The sequence below is a fragment of the Taudactylus pleione genome, unplaced genomic scaffold (genome assembly GCF_031769625.1).
Source record: "Taudactylus pleione unplaced genomic scaffold, aTauple2 ptg000208l, whole genome shotgun sequence".
NCBI classification, from domain to species: Eukaryota; Metazoa; Chordata; class Amphibia; order Anura; family Myobatrachidae; genus Taudactylus; species Taudactylus pleione.
In genome coordinates, this window is record NW_028284610.1 from 2786050 (window position 1) to 2804043 (window position 17994).

Here is a 17994-nt window from a genome sequence, read left to right on the forward strand (position 1 = left end):
GATGCGAACACAAAAAAAGGACGTATGTATAAATACGTCACGGAAAAGCCAAAACGGTCTGGTGTAGTTCAAGTGTTTTGAAAAAAATGTCTACAGACCAGCAAAATGAGGGCCAAGAGGCGCCCGGTAAGTACTTCTCTCTTTCTGTTTAAAGGATTTGTTAGTCCCCAAATGTATAGACAGTTGGACATGTAAATGATATTTATTTTTAAATTGAAAGGTGTGGAGGATGCCATGGAAGAGGCTGCTGGGCCAAGTATGGCAACCAAAGAAAGCAAAAAAAAAAGGCAGCCACAATTCACAAGAAAGGAGATGGAGGTTTTGGTTCAATTTGTGTTGACACCCTGCCACAGGCAGATCGGAATATGGGTTCAAGCCAGAAGTGGAAAATGTGGGAGGAGATAGCCAGTGCTGTCAATAGGGTTGGTGAGTTTGAACGTCTACCCCGGGATGTCAAACGGCGGTACGTAAAAACTAAATTTTTAAGAAAAGTGGTTACAGGGCCAAATACTGCAGGAATAATGCTTTTGTTTTGTTCCACAGATGGACCGATTACAAATATCGTCTAAAACAAAAACTGGCAGAGAGGGCTAGGCATCCAAGGGGGACAGGTGGGGGTCCCACCCCTGTGTCATTGGAGCTGAATGACTTGGAAGAGCTGGCACAGGGGTGTGTGCAGTATGAGGAGGTGTTTGGCGTGTCCAACATGGATACAGACATGCCAGACTTTGCGGCTCCTCATGTTGTCCCAGGTAAATGTTGTTATGTTACCAACTCTGAAATGTGTTTGTGACAATATGTAGATTGTAATGTTCCTCTTTTCTCTTTTTTCTCACAGAGACACAGGCGGATGAGTCTGCTCCAGAGGGGAGCCATGGCCGCAGAATTTCTGCTGGCTCTGCAGGGGAGGAAGCAGTAGATCCAGCTGGGGACCCTGCAGAAGCCAGTCCAGGGCAATCCCCCTCGCAGGCAGTGGCCCTCCTCACGGATCTCAATTTTAAATCGGATCAACACACTGAGATTCTGCTGAGGATGGACGCCAGTCTGCTACGGGTGGCGGAGGCCATGGAGCAAAATGCTGCAGCCAACGTGACCATTGGTCAGGCCCTGGCAGAAAATACCAGGGCCAACATCCGAATTGCCAATGCCCTGGAGCAGCTCGTTCGCCAGCGCATGGTGGAGCCGGCCTCCCTTCCTGCCGGAACATCAGGATCCTCCACCTCTGGCACAACAACAGCCATCCCTCCAAATGTGCCTAGCCCTCTGGCTAGTCCAGAGCCCACAACATCTGCCTCTGGAGAGGCCAGCCAAAGGACATCCCAGACCCGGTCAGGCTCCCACCCTACCCCAGCCAAACGGGGCAAAAAGCGATGACAGCACTGGCGAATTTTCCCACAATCCTTCTGTGCTTGACCCATATTCCTTAAGGGCCAAAACTTCCCTCTCCTTTCTTGTGAATTGTTTTTAATGTGTGTTCTTTTAATTTGGCCAAATGCCATTCTTCTTTTTTATTTAATTAAGTCATTTTTTGTTACGTTATGCAGACCTGCAAAGTGGCCAATGGCCTGGAAAAACAAAAAATTTACTTTTAAAAAATAAAACAATCAAATTATTCTGCATTGTATTGTTACATTATTCCAAAAATGTATTTTCGTTAATCCCGACACCCCAAATATTTTAATTTTAAAACATTCCGGAAAAAAAAGGGTTAAAAACCATTTGGGAGTTTACAGGCACACTTTTCCATTTAAAAATGTTGTTGAAATTTCTGAGAACATTAAAAATGTAGCAAAAACACAAACATGATGACAATATTGTTGCAATAACAGAAACCCCTAAACCAAAATAATGTAATTTTTGGGACAACAAAAATGGTTTGCTAATTGATTGTGTAATACTGAAATTAGCAGCTGAGTATTTCACCTGCGTACGGTTTTGGGCTTCCACCCAAAAAATAGTGGCTACACACATTACAAGCAAGTTTGGTAATCAAAGTTGATTGCTTGTCTGTTTAAATTTTAAACATCGATGAAACATCGAGGCGGCTCGGGGAGGGGGACGAAACCATCGCCATTGTGGTAGAGTATACCAGACCCCAAGCTGTGCGAGCAGTTTGAACAGAAAGTGGATCAGACAGTGACGTATGACTCATTCCGATCACATTTGACATTCGCATGAGATAATTTAAGGACGCCCACAAAATGCCTCGACACGCCTGCGTTTTCTGATCTCCACCCCCGTCACCGCCCAAAAACGGCCTGTTCTGTCAATCACATTTGACAGGTCACTTCCTGTTCGCTATTTGACGAACGACTTAAAAAAAGATCGCAAACAGCCATACGCACATGCGCTGTGTAACACTGGCGCATGTGTGGTTGCACAACATCGGAATGCTACGAGCTTACTGCCGCTAACGAGCGGCTCTGAATGAGGGCCTATGTCAGCCAAACTGAATTTATGGAAATACTAATAGGCGCTCTGTGGTAAGTAAATTCTCTTTTATATTCCTCCTAATTGAACATAGGTCTGATTCAGACATGTACACTAATGCCGCTAATTTTGCATACTGTATGTGTGAGCAGCTGCTATGCAAAAATATGCAAATTTTGCAGCTGTAGGTATTGAAAATCCAAGCATCTGCATAAAATATAGCAGCTAGGATGTACCAGGAGGCCGTGCTGATTAATTTGATATGTGATACTTGTATATTCGTGTGCAACTGAGACTGAAAACGAAACTTGATGTGAAAAAAGTTGTGGCCGTTGCATTGTAGCACTTCGTTTACCGAAGTGCTACAATGCACTTGTCACAATGACTATGTCACAATGACTATGTCACACACAGATAAACAAGTGTCACATAAATTAAATTAATCAGCACAGTCTCCTAGTGCGTCCTAATTGCATCACATTGTGACTTGGTGAAAACAGATTTGTGATCTGTGAGGTAGTCAAAATTGACTGAAAATGACTGAAAATTAATTTTATTGATGATATTAAAAAATGTCCAAATTACATGACTTTAGATGTTTTTATAAATTTTTAAAGAAATCCAGATCCAAAAACAAAACAACTGAGGGTGGTTTTGCCAAAGCCAAAAAATGACAATGCTTTAGAACCAAAATCAAAAAGAGGAGGTCTGCACACATCTCAAATTTTTTACCACATCCTATTAATATTGTGCAGCAAATGCACTCGGAAAACCCTGCGTTCAGATGTTGTGTTAGCAGTATACAACATGGATGCCTCTTTTTCTTCAGAAATTACAGAGGAACACCATTGCTCTACCATCACATAAGCTACTAATCAAGATATACCCAAAAGTAGAGGTTCCCATACTCTGCCATTACAGTCCATGTTTTAAGGAAATCTATGGTTGAGCACAGGTGACTTTATTAGCACACATATTCCGTAGCACTTTACAGAGACAATTTTCCCATTCACATGAGTCAATGCTCTAGTAGAGCTTACTATCTATATTCCCTAACAGTAAGGTTAATTTATTTGCAAGGAGACAATTAACCTACCAGTATATTTTTCAATTGTGGGAGGAAACCGGAGTACCCAGAGGAAACCCACACAAGCACAGGGAGAATATACAAACTTCACACATTAAGGGCCATCATGGGAATCAAACCAATGACCTCAGTGCAGTGAGGCAGTAATGCTAACCATTAAGTACCTCAGTCAATTTGATTTAAACACCTGGATTCAAGCATGGATATCCTTAAAACGTGGACTGTAATGGCAGCATTTGTGAACCTCTGCCCTAAAGGGAAGGAATGTGCCAGATGGTTCCTACATGTTACTATTCTTCTACACCAGATGTCACAGAGGTACAGTAGGTTATTAAACAACTGACAGCCCTGAAATAAGCAGCAGACATTCAGGGACTTAGGAGTTAGGAGAAGCAAAAAAATAAGCAAAAAAGGAGGAAACATATGGCTTGGCAAAACCATGTTGCGCTGCAGATGGGGCAGATTCAAAATGAGCAGACCAAATTAGAATTGGAAAGGGATGTGTCCTAGCCCAATGCTAAATTTTAGTGTAAACCAAAGCTGTCCAGTATTTGTGCGCTACATGCAGAAGCAGTCAGCATTTTTCCTGGAAGTGAAAAAAAATAAAATAAAATAAATGCAATTGCACCCCTTGCATTGCAGCATTGTCCTTTTTTTTTGGTTTGTTCCTATCTCTACATAAGTCCCTTAGTGCTGATCAGCAAGAAATGGACCATTGCTTTAGAATCCCAGTGAAGCTGAGTTTCTTACTAATTTGTAATGTTCCCATGGTCTAGCTGTTGCAACTGAACTGCACGGGGACATCAATCTACGTCCATCTCATGCTTGGCTTCAAAATGCAGGAGTGGTGGGAATAATCTTTGAATTTTTTTTTATAAGCTTTCAATTAATAATAATTCAGAGGAGAGTATAGGGTGAGAAATTGTTTTAGAAGATGATTTATTTTGAGGGGACAGAGGATGCGTTTCAGTTTTTTGTCTTTTTAGGTATTGACCTTCTTTGGACAGTGTCAATGGCTTCGATTAAAATACATTGTTGGTTACATTAAATATTTATCTTTGTTATATTTATTATGTTCTTATTATCAGTTTAAACTTACCATTTTACTGTGACAACTAATCTTCTAGAAGCTTTAGTAAATATACATAGTTCAGTAGACTTAAATGTTTTTTGCTGATTGTGAAACACTTTATTTTTACTTTTGATGTTTCCTGACCTAATCATTATGGAAACTTTACACTGTTCATTAAACTGTAATTTTGTGTTGTTACTTGTTACGTTTACAGTTGCAGCTTTTACTACTCTATGCCCTTTTACCTAGCATTTTGCTGAGCATGGAGAGAAGAAATTTTAAGTGCTATAAAAAAATTGACATATATCCATTTATACAATGGGTCAAAGCTCTCTAGACACCTTCTTGTATGATATATATAGTTATACTTTGAGAAAAGCCACACTTTATATTAATAAAAAATAAAAACACAGTTTGTAAAAAAATATATAAACAAAAAATGCAATAAAATTCTAGAGATAGAAATGATCTACTTATGATATTTTTCTACGAGATTTTAAATGTATAATGACATTTTGATGTAAGAACTATTTTCTACAATAAATCCAAAATAATATTTTGACATGTTGTAGAAAAGACAACACAAAAGCAGTTTCCAGTAAGCAAACAATGACAAAAATATCCATGAAATATCCATTAATAATACATGTGTGACTTCTTGGGTTTAGTTTTTAGTTTTATTTTAAGCTGCCCAAAACCAACTATACCACATTCCAAATAAAGTAGAGATAGGGCGCAATCTAAAATGAAAGCATGCAACATATTTATGAAAGCTGCATGGTTTTAGCATGCAGGTAATGTGGAAATGCATAAACAAATAATATTTATTTTCAAACAAGCCCCTCTAAATTGACCATTCATGGTATTAAAAATAGTTATTGTTACTATCGCTAGATGGCAAACTCTAACAAGCTGAGTCCTCTTTTCTAGTCTCAGTCCTCTTATCATGTTTGTGTTATTTTGTATAGTTATGATGTCCCTGTTTGATGTATGCTCTGCTTTCTCATCTGCTCTGTGGTGCATAATGGTAATAATAATAACTTGTATTTTTGTCCCATCTTTTGCCGGGTTGTGAGTATACAAAAATGCATTCATTTGAATGTGTGCCTAACTGATGGCAGCTACATGCATTGCAGATCAGTGTGGACATGTGCAAGGTGAAGACATGCAGATGCATGCTTCACTGGCTAGGAATAAAGTTTCCAAATAGATGTCTGTGGGCAAATAATTGGTTAAGTTAGTTGGGGAGGTGAATGAGTGACCTGTCCAAGTTGGCCTAGAGTGCTGGTATAAATACATGAATATTTCTGTTGCATGAGATTTAATGGGTATTCAGAGAGATCACTTTCTGGTCATTTGTTATGTAGGCTGTTAGGTGGCCATACGGTTTCACAAAGCATTTCTGAAAAATGCCTCCTGGATGTCCCCATTTACCCTGTCTCTGTAGATAGGCTCTAATGACAGGAATAACCAAAGCATACCATTGCTAGGTAACAGCTACATTACAGTTGCTGACAGCTGGTCTGAACTCTGACCCCTCCCATCCTTGTGAATGAGATCATTACCTGAGATTTCTGACACCTACTGAGCATTTCAGTCTCAGGACATGATAGTCTCCATTATTATATATATAATAAACTGATAGTAATACCAACAACTGAATCCATTATTATGTATTCCTAACACTTCCTTCCATCTTCATAAAAAATATATTATTCTTCTAACCTATCACTCAAATAATTCAGACTTGTAATAAAACCTCACATTAAGGATAACTCAGAAATAGACAAATATATACTTTTTGTGCAAAAGTAATAATGTAGTTATTTTAAGTAAAGCTTGTGTGAATAGGGTGGTTTATTTGTTTTTGGGAATTATGGCCATGCAGTACAAATGTATTATGAGCCAATGGTGTATACAGGGGAGTAGCTACTTGTAACATGTGCTTGCTGTGTACATTAACTTGCAAGAGACCCTTAAACATTTCCTCCCACAATGTCACCTCCAGGTTGATTGCGCAACATATTTCTAGTGAAATGTTCTTGTAATTTATTGTCAGGATGGCAAACAATATTTAAACACAAATTTAATTTTCCCTGGCAATCCCTATCACTAATCAAATACAGTTTCTCTCTCTAGATATTAGAAATTAGATCAGTCATCTTTCCCATAGTTGATTGCTACATTAAAAATACAGTGAGCTCCAACCAATATATATATATATATATCTCCATAAGTGTGGAAACACCATTATAAAAGGAAATGAGAGTACAGATATATTGATTTGATCCAGTGTCTACTCATATGATATAGGGATGGTAGTCATATGACATATCAAACAGATGCATAAGAAAAACAATGGTGTTCTTCATTTTCACGTATCTTTATTCATTCTTGAGTTTTAACATAAAGTTTATAGGATATTTTCAAAGTGCTGTCCACCATGTTGCAGTGTTAAGGCTATTCTATTTTCCCATTTCTGATGAACCTTGACCAACATGTCTGGCTGAATCTGAGCAAAAGCATTAATAATTTGTTGTTGCAGAAGATAACGATCTTGTATCTTCACAGCATAAACACATTCAGGTAACCCCACAGAAAGAAATTCATCAGAGTTAAATTTGGGGATTTTGGTGGCCACTGGACTGGATCTCTATGGCCAATCCACCTTTGGGGAAACTGCACATCAAGATATTCCCTGACAATTAGTACATAATGAGGTGGGGAACCATCTTGCTGGAAGAAATTAGGATATGACCCATCCTTTGATAATAATGAGGGAAAAATCTCTTTATCTAACAAACTTTTGTAACCTACTGTTAATGTTCCATCAATGAAGAATGGTCCCACAATATGGGTACCCCACAAACCAGACCATACCAAATGTTTTTCCAAGGCTACAACACTACTGGCATGGGTTTGTCTCTGACCAGTACCTGTGGTTCTGTTTGTTTACCTCACCAGTGATGAAGAAATTTGCCTCATACTGTAAATCCTTCTTTTCTGGATATGATGTAGTAAAAAAATGCTCAAAGTTATCTAAAAAAAAACTATTTGGGGCCTCCTATTTTCAAGGATCTTAAGGAGTTAATTTCTGCCTGTACTACCTGTGAATAGCACAAATCTCAGTCTGGAAGTATTTTCAGGTCTCTCCTTCCGATTCCCTACAAACCCTTGACTCATTTTTCCATACATTTTATCACTGGTCTTCTGCATTCAATTGGATTTAACATAATTCTAGTTGTGGTTGACCAGTTTTACAAGATGGATCATTTCATACCTCTTAAAGAGCTACCTTTTATGGCTATTTTTGCTGCTATGTTTAGCAAAGATATTATTTGACTTCATGGTTGACCTGAGGAGATAGTGTTCAATTGAGGCACTCAATTCACATCTAAAACTTGGAGAGCTTTATGTATATCCATCAGTATTAAAAAAATTTCATGGCTGACTATCTGTATAATGAGCACATGTAGAGTCAAGCACAATTTTGAATTCTTTGGCTGAATATATCCGAAATTGAAGATAATTGGTCCCAGCTCTTACATTGGGCAGATTTTGTCCATAATAATCAATACCATGAATCTTCTACTATGTTTTTTTCATTGTGTGTTGTATCCAACCTTCATCATTTGATTCTATGGAGTTACCAGCTGCTAATTCTCTCCTCCAAGGCTTCTTTATTGTAAGAAGTAACCTCCTGAAAGTTCCAGTCCATATACAATTTCAGCAGACAAGAATAGACAAATTATACAAGACTTAATTTAGTAGGTAGAGTCTTGTTATCCACTGATCACCTTCATGCTAAAAGTGCCAAGTATGAAGTTTGCTCCTTGGTTTATTAGACCCTATAAAGTCATACAAATGGTCAATATTGTGGCCTTTCAGTTGGATCTTCCTTTATTAAAGCTGTTGGTAGTGAACCATTTTTCTTCATTCAATCAAACACCATGCAGGATGTTGTCATTGTTCAAGAACAAAAAGAGTTTGACATTAACAAGTTCTTGGAATTCAAGACCTCTCTACTTTGTACTATCTTATTGACTGGAAAGGTTTTGGTCCTGAAGAAAAATTGTGGATAGGATACAAATGATTAATACTACAGTGTGGCACTTCTCACACACAAACAAACTGCAGCCTAATCACAATAAAGGCATACCAATTCCCTTTTAACAATTATATGGATACAAAATAAAATATTGTGGTCTATGGCGCACATTGAATTTAAATCATAATTATAAATATTTCTATTGCCTAAAAAGACACTCCATGAAACCAAAAACTCTTGTATGTCTGAGTCGCTAAACAATGCTAAATCAAAATATAATTATTTAGTAAAAAAGAAGCCAAGAAGCCTTCCAATGCAACTGATACATAGCAGGAAGTAAAACAGATTGTAATAATAATGCAAAGAAACACTCCAAAAGATTAAAATGTCTTTCCTTATATTGTATCTGTGTTGTCAAACTTAATGGTTGTTTTTCACACCCCCTTTTGGTTATGCACTTACTGTGCTTCAATTGACTAGTTAGAGCGCATTGTAAATAATATAATTATCTACTTTCAACTAGTGGCTGGTGGTTGGTCATCCCACTTGTGTTTTATTTAATTATTTATTATATGCATTGTTATTTTAGTATGAAGAACATATGGCTATGAGTGCCACGGAGCAGGCAAGAGACCAAAGTAATTGTAATCCATCTTGAAATGGACATTACAAACAAAGAAATGACAAGATGTTGGTATTTTCATCAATTATATACTAAGTACGTGTTTTTATTTTATTTTGAGGTAGAAAATTATAGTCTTCAACCTTCAATTAGGTGATGTTTTAGATACATCTGACAGGTTTAATAGTTTGATATTGACAAAACAAAATCTTCACTCTTGTTTCATTGAGAATTGTAAAATCTGTAAAAATAAATAAATAAAATAAAAGCACACAGTATATTCAACTGCAAACCATCAGAATGAAGGCTTACATATATGGGTATTGGTTCATTTTAAATGAAGAACCAAAAGTAAAAACAGACCCATTATAGGCGGGCACATGAGGAATTAAAATATCACTTTGTAATTACAGTGTCGTGCAAAACGAATCACCCCCCAAAAAGTCAATAGATTTGTCTGTATTACAAAGACACTTAAGATTGCTTCAGTTATTATTTGTATTGTGAATCAGTTGATGCCTAACCTGAATTTTCAAACTCCTGATTCATTGTTTGCAGATTAAAAAAAAAACATAAAAAAAACGAAAAAATGCTGTTTGTATAAGTATTGCACCTCTGCAGGTACTAAAAAGAACCATCTTATGCTGCAATAACAGCTTTAAATTTCTATCAATTGTACACATTGTTTGGGATTGTTTTATGCCAATAATCCTTAAAGATTTGTTCCAGGTTCTTCAGGTAGTGCTCAGTTAGATTGAGATATGGATTTTGACTTGCCCATTGTAGAATATTATTTTTTTTGTTGTTCAAGCATGCCAGTTTTGTTTTGGCATTGTGATTGGGAACATTGTCCTGCTGGAAAGTTAAGTTTCTCCCAAGCTTTAGATTTCTAGCAGACTGAAGCATGTTGTCCACCTGTATTTTGCATCATCCATCGGGTCTTCAATTGTGTTTTTTTTTTTTAAAGCACATGAGATATTGTGCAGAAAATAGAAAAACAGGTAAAACAGTAAATTGCAACAGTTGCTGACATAGTAAAATAGGTACAACTTCAGAGAAAATGAGGAGTAAGAAACAAATGTACAAAACAATATACAAGAGAAAATTGGTGAGCATAAATTATAAATTAAATGAATAGAACAAAAGAAAATAATATCTTAGTGTGTTGATGCATCTACACAAACAAGAATAAGGAGAAGGGAAGAGGGAGATAATGGAGTATTATAAGGAAATCTCCTGAGTGGACCTCCAGAGACCCAGGGGAGACTGAGACCTACCTAGCTTATGAAATTTTGGAAGAGCTTTTCATCTAGTATAGACATAACATTCATGGTCTATGGTGTCATTAACAAGTGCCTCCACTTATAAATATCCAGTGAATCTGGAACACACCTTAAGCGGGCAATGATAACCTTAGCTAGAATGAACAGGCCCAGAACATATCAGTAAATACTATAAATAGTAGCATTAAATCTTCCTAAACATCTAAGCTAAATAAGCATAGTTTGGCGTCTGCAGGTGGCAATGCTGGAAAAGTATATTGAATGTCTGACCAAACCAGTAGCCAAAAATCTTGAACCCTAGGACAGTCCCACAGCAGGTGCCAAAAACTACAGTCAAGGGCACAACATTTCGGACAATTAGTTGGAGTACTAGCATTAATATGAACTAGAACAGCAGGTGTATGGTAGGATCTATGTAAAATAAACTTATTCATTTGAAATTTAACACATGGCGTGGTATATTGAAGAGATCCCAGAATCTGAGTCCAATGGTTATCTTGAAGAGAACCCAAATCGGCCTCCCAATTATTCCCAATATGGAGAAGGGCATTTGGCAGATATCAGGAATTGCGGTCACAATAGTGATTGGAAATTATTTTCCTGGGGACAGTTTAAGACATACAAGTTTAAGAAAGGAAGGGGATACCAAACTGGACATAAACAGCTAGACCGAGCTGGAGATATCTGTAAAAGGCCATAAGAGGAAGGCCAAACTCCAACCACAGGTGTTCAAAGGGCTAAAAAAAATATTGTGCTACAAATTCTCCAATTTGAGCATGCCCTGTTCTGAAAAATTACCATTAAGCTAGAAGGGGAATATTAGGGTACAGATTCTCCCTTCCAAACAAATCCTAAGCAAACTGCCAGACCTATGAGGCCTGACATATTAATGGTTGACCCCTGGCAGATGTTTAGAGAGCAGGACCAGCATAGGAGATAAAGGAGGAGAAAATATTAACTTATATACTATTATACTAGCAGCTAGTGAAATGGAAGTGTGTGCAAAACCATGCAATTTTTTTTAAACAGGGATAAAATAAACAGTTCTCTGAGTTAACTCAAATAAATGAATATAAATTAAGTGTGCTCCCTGTCAAGTGAAACAATGAGACTCAAATAATTTATAAGATATAATCTTACTCGTTAAAAATACATATATTACATCCCATATAAAATGTCAGTGTTTAAGTAACAATTCTTACTGGATCTCTAGAGATAAACCACAATGAAAGGTCTTACAAATTAAACCACATGTCTAATTAATAGACAGTTTAAAAAAACAATAGTATTCAATACCCCATAAGCACAACAATTGAATAATAATCTGAATAGTTACTGAACCTTTCAGAGGTATTTAAAGATGTAATATAGTATGTAGGAGCTCTGGGAGTTTGGATAAAAGTTTTTACAAAGTGTCCTCTGCAAGTTTAATGTTCGTCAGCTGATGCTGAGAACATATGGGATTATCAGATCCTGTGATGCATTGGATAGAATTAATACCAGTCTCCGCGTTGGTGTGAATGACTGTCAGCACATATTGAACAAAGTAAAGTGCTTTGTTCCCTCAATAGATATTGCAATGTAAACACCGGCCAGAACAAGCCAGCAGTGAGGGAGATAAAGGAGACCTTGGCCCTGATTCAGACCCACTCGCAAGCGGGCGCACGTACGTTAGGCGTACGTACAAAATTATTTAAATTCAATGGCTCGCTCGTATTTTCGTTCGCATCTAAAATTCCTCCCTAAACTCAGGCGAGTCCCTCCTCTAACTAACGAGCGTGCGAAATAGCGAGCGTACATCCCCGAAATGGCTTGAAGGGAACGCACGCACAAATATAAACCGGAAGTGGCCTTGTCAGATGTCGATTACCTGCTCCTTTATTCTGCCTACCTCCATCAATCGTATCATGCCAATCAATGTATCAATTAGCTTAATTGTGATTTTTTTTTCAACACAATGCAAGAAACTTTACTCTTGTCCGTGTTTGTGTTTACCCGCAGAATACGTACGGATGAAACATTCGCTTTTATTGTTCCAAAAACATGTGAACCACAATTAAACAATTGTTCTATTGCTGTGGATCCCCGCATATTTCCCGGGGTTCATTTCTTTATTTAAATTTGCATACGCATGTCACTGCATCAAGCCTATCATAACTCTCCAGAGATTTCTGGCCCTGTTGAACACATGACTCATACACTAACCAATAAAATTGCTCCTGTTAATTTCCAAAATACATTAGCCAATCAGAAATATTTTGCACACTTTATCAAAAATGATTTTTATGAAAAACATCATTGTCATCATGAGAGCCTCCGCATTTACCAGGCGCGAGCTGCTGGTGCTTACGGAGGTGATGGATCGCCGTATCACCAGCCAGCCTCCACCCATCACCAACCAGCAGAAGCGCTCCGCGTATGCGGAGGCACGGTCCCGCCTGCGGTCCTTCGGTTCACGCCGCAACATCGGGCAGCTGGAGCGCAGGTGGTCAGACCTGCAACGGCGAACGCCCCGCTTGCTGGCATGCTTTCGCATGCAGATACAGGAAAGTAAGTGTTATGTATTGTGGTTTTCATGTTTGTGTTTGTGGGGCAAACTGTGTGTGCATGTTTTCCTGTCTGTCCTATTTATTATTTGTCCTCATATCTGCGTGTGCATGTTTTCCTGTCTGTCCTATTTATTATTTGTCCTCATATCTGCGTGTGCATGTTTTCCTGTCTGTCCTATTTATTATTTGTCCTCATATCTGCGTGTGCATGTTTTCCTGTCTGTCCTATTTATTATTTGTCCTCATATCTGCGTGTGCATGTTTTCCTGTCTGTCCTATTTATTATTTGTCCTCATATCTGCGTGTGCATGTTTTCCTGTCTGTCCTATTTATTATTTGTACTCATATCTGCATGGCCATGTTTTCCCTCTATTTCTGATTTATTCATTCTACTCCTATTTGCATGTTTTTTGTTGGTGGGTTTTTTTTTTTTTTTTGGGCCCCGGATTTGGCCAGAAACTAACCTCAATTTTTTTGACATATTTTAGGTGGACAGCCAAGACTACGCTGTCACCGTCCGGCCAGACGGCGTTCCCGCCCACTATCCCCAACCCCCAGCCAACACTCCACCCCAAATATTTCCCCTATTCCCCATTCCTCCCCAGCCTTCCAAGACCCTCTCCCGGAACTGTCGGGCCTCCTTCCCCTCCGTCCCACTTCCCCCTCTCCACCACCCACCCCTCTTCCAATTACCCCCTCCCCGGAGTCCGTCATTACCCCTCCCCGTTCTTTGGGGAATGAAGGCTCCTCCGAGGAAGAACATGGAGGCAGGGGCAGAACTATGGGAGACAATGGAGGCGCCTGCCGCCGGGCTCCAGCTCTGAAGGGGCACCTCCTCCATTGTCCACAACATATTCACCCCACTTAGGGCTGTAACTGTGTACCCGGAGTATGCCTTCACGGCCACCCAAAACATGGCACCCCTTCCTGGCACCTGAGAAGCCACCATACACTAGTGGAGAGCTCTATGTCAGATCATCAGCTGCTGCCTTTGTCTATCTATAGCCTGTCTGCATGTGAATTGCTACATCACAGTGTCAGCAGCTGTGACGGGGGAGGAGTGGGCACCAAATTATAACTTGCCTCCGGGCGTCTGGGATAAACTTACGCCACTGCATGGAGGGACTTCCGGAGCTCCCGTTTTGGCTCCCGGTATGTTTTTCTTTCGCATTTTTTTTAAGCACAAACTGTTTGTATGTAATCATGTGTCGTGCCTTTATTCGTGCTTTTTTGGTTTACTTTTGGTGATTTAGCAGTTTGCCTTTACCTCTTCCTGCTGATTTCAACATACATATATCACACCTGTGGGAATTTGTACATAGGCCTTGTATTTTTGGCAGCACCCCCTTTTTGTTTTGGTTTGCTTTTTTTAGGTTTAGGAGTGATTTCGTTGTGTTTTTGTTTTTTTAATGTGGATTCCCTATTGTTTTATTAATCCACACACTTTTCTCACCCACAGAGGAACAGAGGCGTCGGCAAGAGGTGGACGAATGTGTTGCCCAGATGCGCCAACATGTCATTGACATTCTTGTGGGCCTTGACCGGCTGTCTGGCATCCTTCGCCAGTAGTTTTTTTTGTTTATTTTCGTTTTCTAAATAAATATTTTATTTCTAATATACGTTCTGGCTCATTCTTTTTTTCCAAAACAAAGATAGTTTACCCTGACATAAGTAGACTGTTCCTGCAAGGATTTCCCTTTTTTAAAAGTTAGATTGTGTTTTGTATTTGTATGTAAAACAGCCACAAGAAACACATAACAGTAACAATGTCATTTCCCTTTTTTGGTGTAGTGTCAATTAGATATTTCTACATTTTACAGGTTCCTAGTTGGTGTGCAAGCTGCTTAGGCCAATCTTACAAATCCAAAGGTTTGGACAGGCTTCCTTTTGGTGTGGGTTGGGAACCTGAAAACATATTTCAGTTTACCTCAACTGGTGTCAGTACTGGATTACCCCTTAGTCAAATGTAAGGTGTGTTAACCTGGTTACACTTGCTGTTAACGTCCAAAAAAAGGAAGACCATTTCACTCTCCAAACATTTATTCACAACATAAATGAGAAATCAAAGTGGTCACTCCCAAAAAAAAAACACAGTGATAATCTTAAATACAACACATACCAATAAAATATTTAAATAGAAAAAACAATCAAGAACTGGTTGACGAAGGACCATGCCAACATGATTCCACAAACATGGCGTTGCGATATGGGTTCAAGAATATATGCTCAAAATGACCAGATCCAGGTTTGGTAAGGGTAGCAGGAAGTAGTGAGCGTTGGAGTGCCAAAGATTATGTGAACAAACAGAAGATGGTGAAAAAAATAAAACTAAATTAGATGTTCGCAAACAAACACAAACACATTAGGTATAAACACTGTAGTTTTGGTAAAACTTATCTAAAAAATCTGGCCACCACATCATCGCGTATGGCCCCCCCACATACTGACCTCCGACCAACCTCGGGGGGGCCATCCTCAGGTAAGGCATCCTCTGGCTGCATTGGGACACCACTCCTTATGGCGATGTTGTGAAATATCCCACACAGGACCACAATTTTCGACACCATATCCGGCAAATACATGAGCTCGCCACCAGAGCGGTGGAGGCATCTGAATCGGCCTTTTAAAAGGCCGATACAGCGCTCCACCACTTGCCTGGTGGCTGTAAGTGCGGAATTATACTCACTTTGTGGGCCTGGTGTGGGAGCCAAATAAGGAGTGAGCAGCCAGGACATGCAAGGGTATCCACTGTCTCCTGTCTAAAAATAATAGACAACATCAGGAACACTGTGTATCAAGCTTAACATTGTTATGTACTAAAGGTCTCCACTTACCCAGAAGCCATGCATCACCAGCTTGTAGGTTGGTTAATTTCTGCCATATCCCTGATTGCCGGATTACGAAGGAGTCATGTGCACTTCCTGGTAATTTAGCATTCAGGGACAGGATCTGGAGGGAGGCATCACATACCACCATTACATTCAGGGAGTGATAGTGTTTCCTGTTTCTAAATATTGCCTCCAGCCGTGCTGGAGGCTGAAGTGGTATGTGAGTACCATCCACAACCCCTATGATGTGTGGGAAGCCAGCTATTTGGTAAAAATTGGCCTTGGCCACACTAAGGGCACCCATATCCAAAGGCATTTTAATAAAATGATGGAGGTGCTTGAAAAGTGCCTCCATCACTGCCCTCAGGATCCGGGAAAAGGAGGATTGGGAGATGCCCGCCACTATTCCCACCGTTGTTTGAAACGATCCTGAGGCACAGAAATGTAACACCGCCATAAATTGCGTCAGTGGTGGTATTGCTGTTGGACTGTCAATTTGCCGCTCAAGATCACTTTCTATTAATGAGAGAGTGTCTATGATGATTTTGGGAGGTAGACGGTAGCGTCTTAAAACCTCATCATTGGGCATTCCAAAAAGGGTGACACGTGTTCGAAATATCTGGGGCCTTGCATGCCTACGATGCCTACGCCTGGGACGAGATTGAGGTTGGTCGGCTTCCGGGAGCAGGGCCAGAACAATTCGACCCAGATCTACCTGAAATTCAAAGTTTACAATGTAAGGCTTTTGAGCCACCCCAAAAGTAACATAAAACAACTTAGCTTTATGATACCATCCATAGCTGCTTACATGCCGGGGTATTGTCATGATACGTCAAAACTGTAAACAAGCCAAAAATGATACATCAAAAATTTACAGGGTGAATTTATGTTTGTCAAATTGGTGCAAGCCAAAACCTAAAATAGGCGAAACACACATTTGGGCATCGATCAAAACGACATTGCACACCGTACGTCAAATAGGGGTCAAATGTAAGCCAAAAATGGAAAAGGGAAAACAAAAACTGGTTTACATGATGAATACGCATCGAAAAATGGGCTAATTAGTTCGCAAATGCAAGTCACTAGACCAACAGTGAAAAATGCGCTAATTAGTTCGCAAATGCAAGAAAAATAATGGGAGCTAATATATAAGATTTCCCTCAAAAAGGTCTTTGGGTCCGCAAGCCACAAAAAACTAAAAGAGATGAAATTAGTGTTAAGCTGAAAATATTAAATTAAAAACAAGAAGTAGACACCAATTGGCCACAAGTTAGACTTCACCAAACTTACCAAATCAGGAAACGAGGCCCAAAAAAAACAACAAAAATGCGAACGGATAAAAAAATAAACTGTAGCAAACCCAAAAAAAGCCAAAATCCGCCAAATCCTCCAACCGTAAACCACAAACTCCAACCAACTTAACCGCCAATAATCCAACAACGCAACCTCGAATCCACACACACCAAGCCATAAATAGTGTTTATTTTCCCGCACAAATTAAGGATGAATCATAGGGACGCACAATCAATGATGCGGCCGCAAACTAAGGACGCATGTATAAATACGTCACGAAATCACATTGAATTTCTGGATGATTTCATGCTGGAAGCAGAGACATGGCTTCAGACCAGGGAAACAATGGCCAAAATTCCGGCGGTAAGGCCTTCATGCATTTTGTCTCAATGATTATTTTCAAACATAATATTGTGCAAGTTGTGAAGTGGCTAAATCTGCATATTTACCCAAATAGGTGAGGACGATGACATGGAAGAGACTGCTGGCCCCAGTCAACCCGCCAAAGCTGCCAAAAAAAAAAAGGCAGCCACAATTCACAAGAAATGAGATGGAGGTTTTGATCCAGAAGTGTGTTGACATCCTGCCCCAGGCAGACAGGAATATGAGCCAAAGCCAGAAGTGGAGAATGTGGGAGGAGGTCGCCGTTGCTGTCAATAGGGTGGGTGATTATGTCTGTCTAGCCCGGGATGTCAAAAGGCGGTATGTAAACACTTTCCCACCCTATAAACAAGCCCCATTTTAAACAAAAGGATAATGGTTCCAATTTCATTCCACAGATG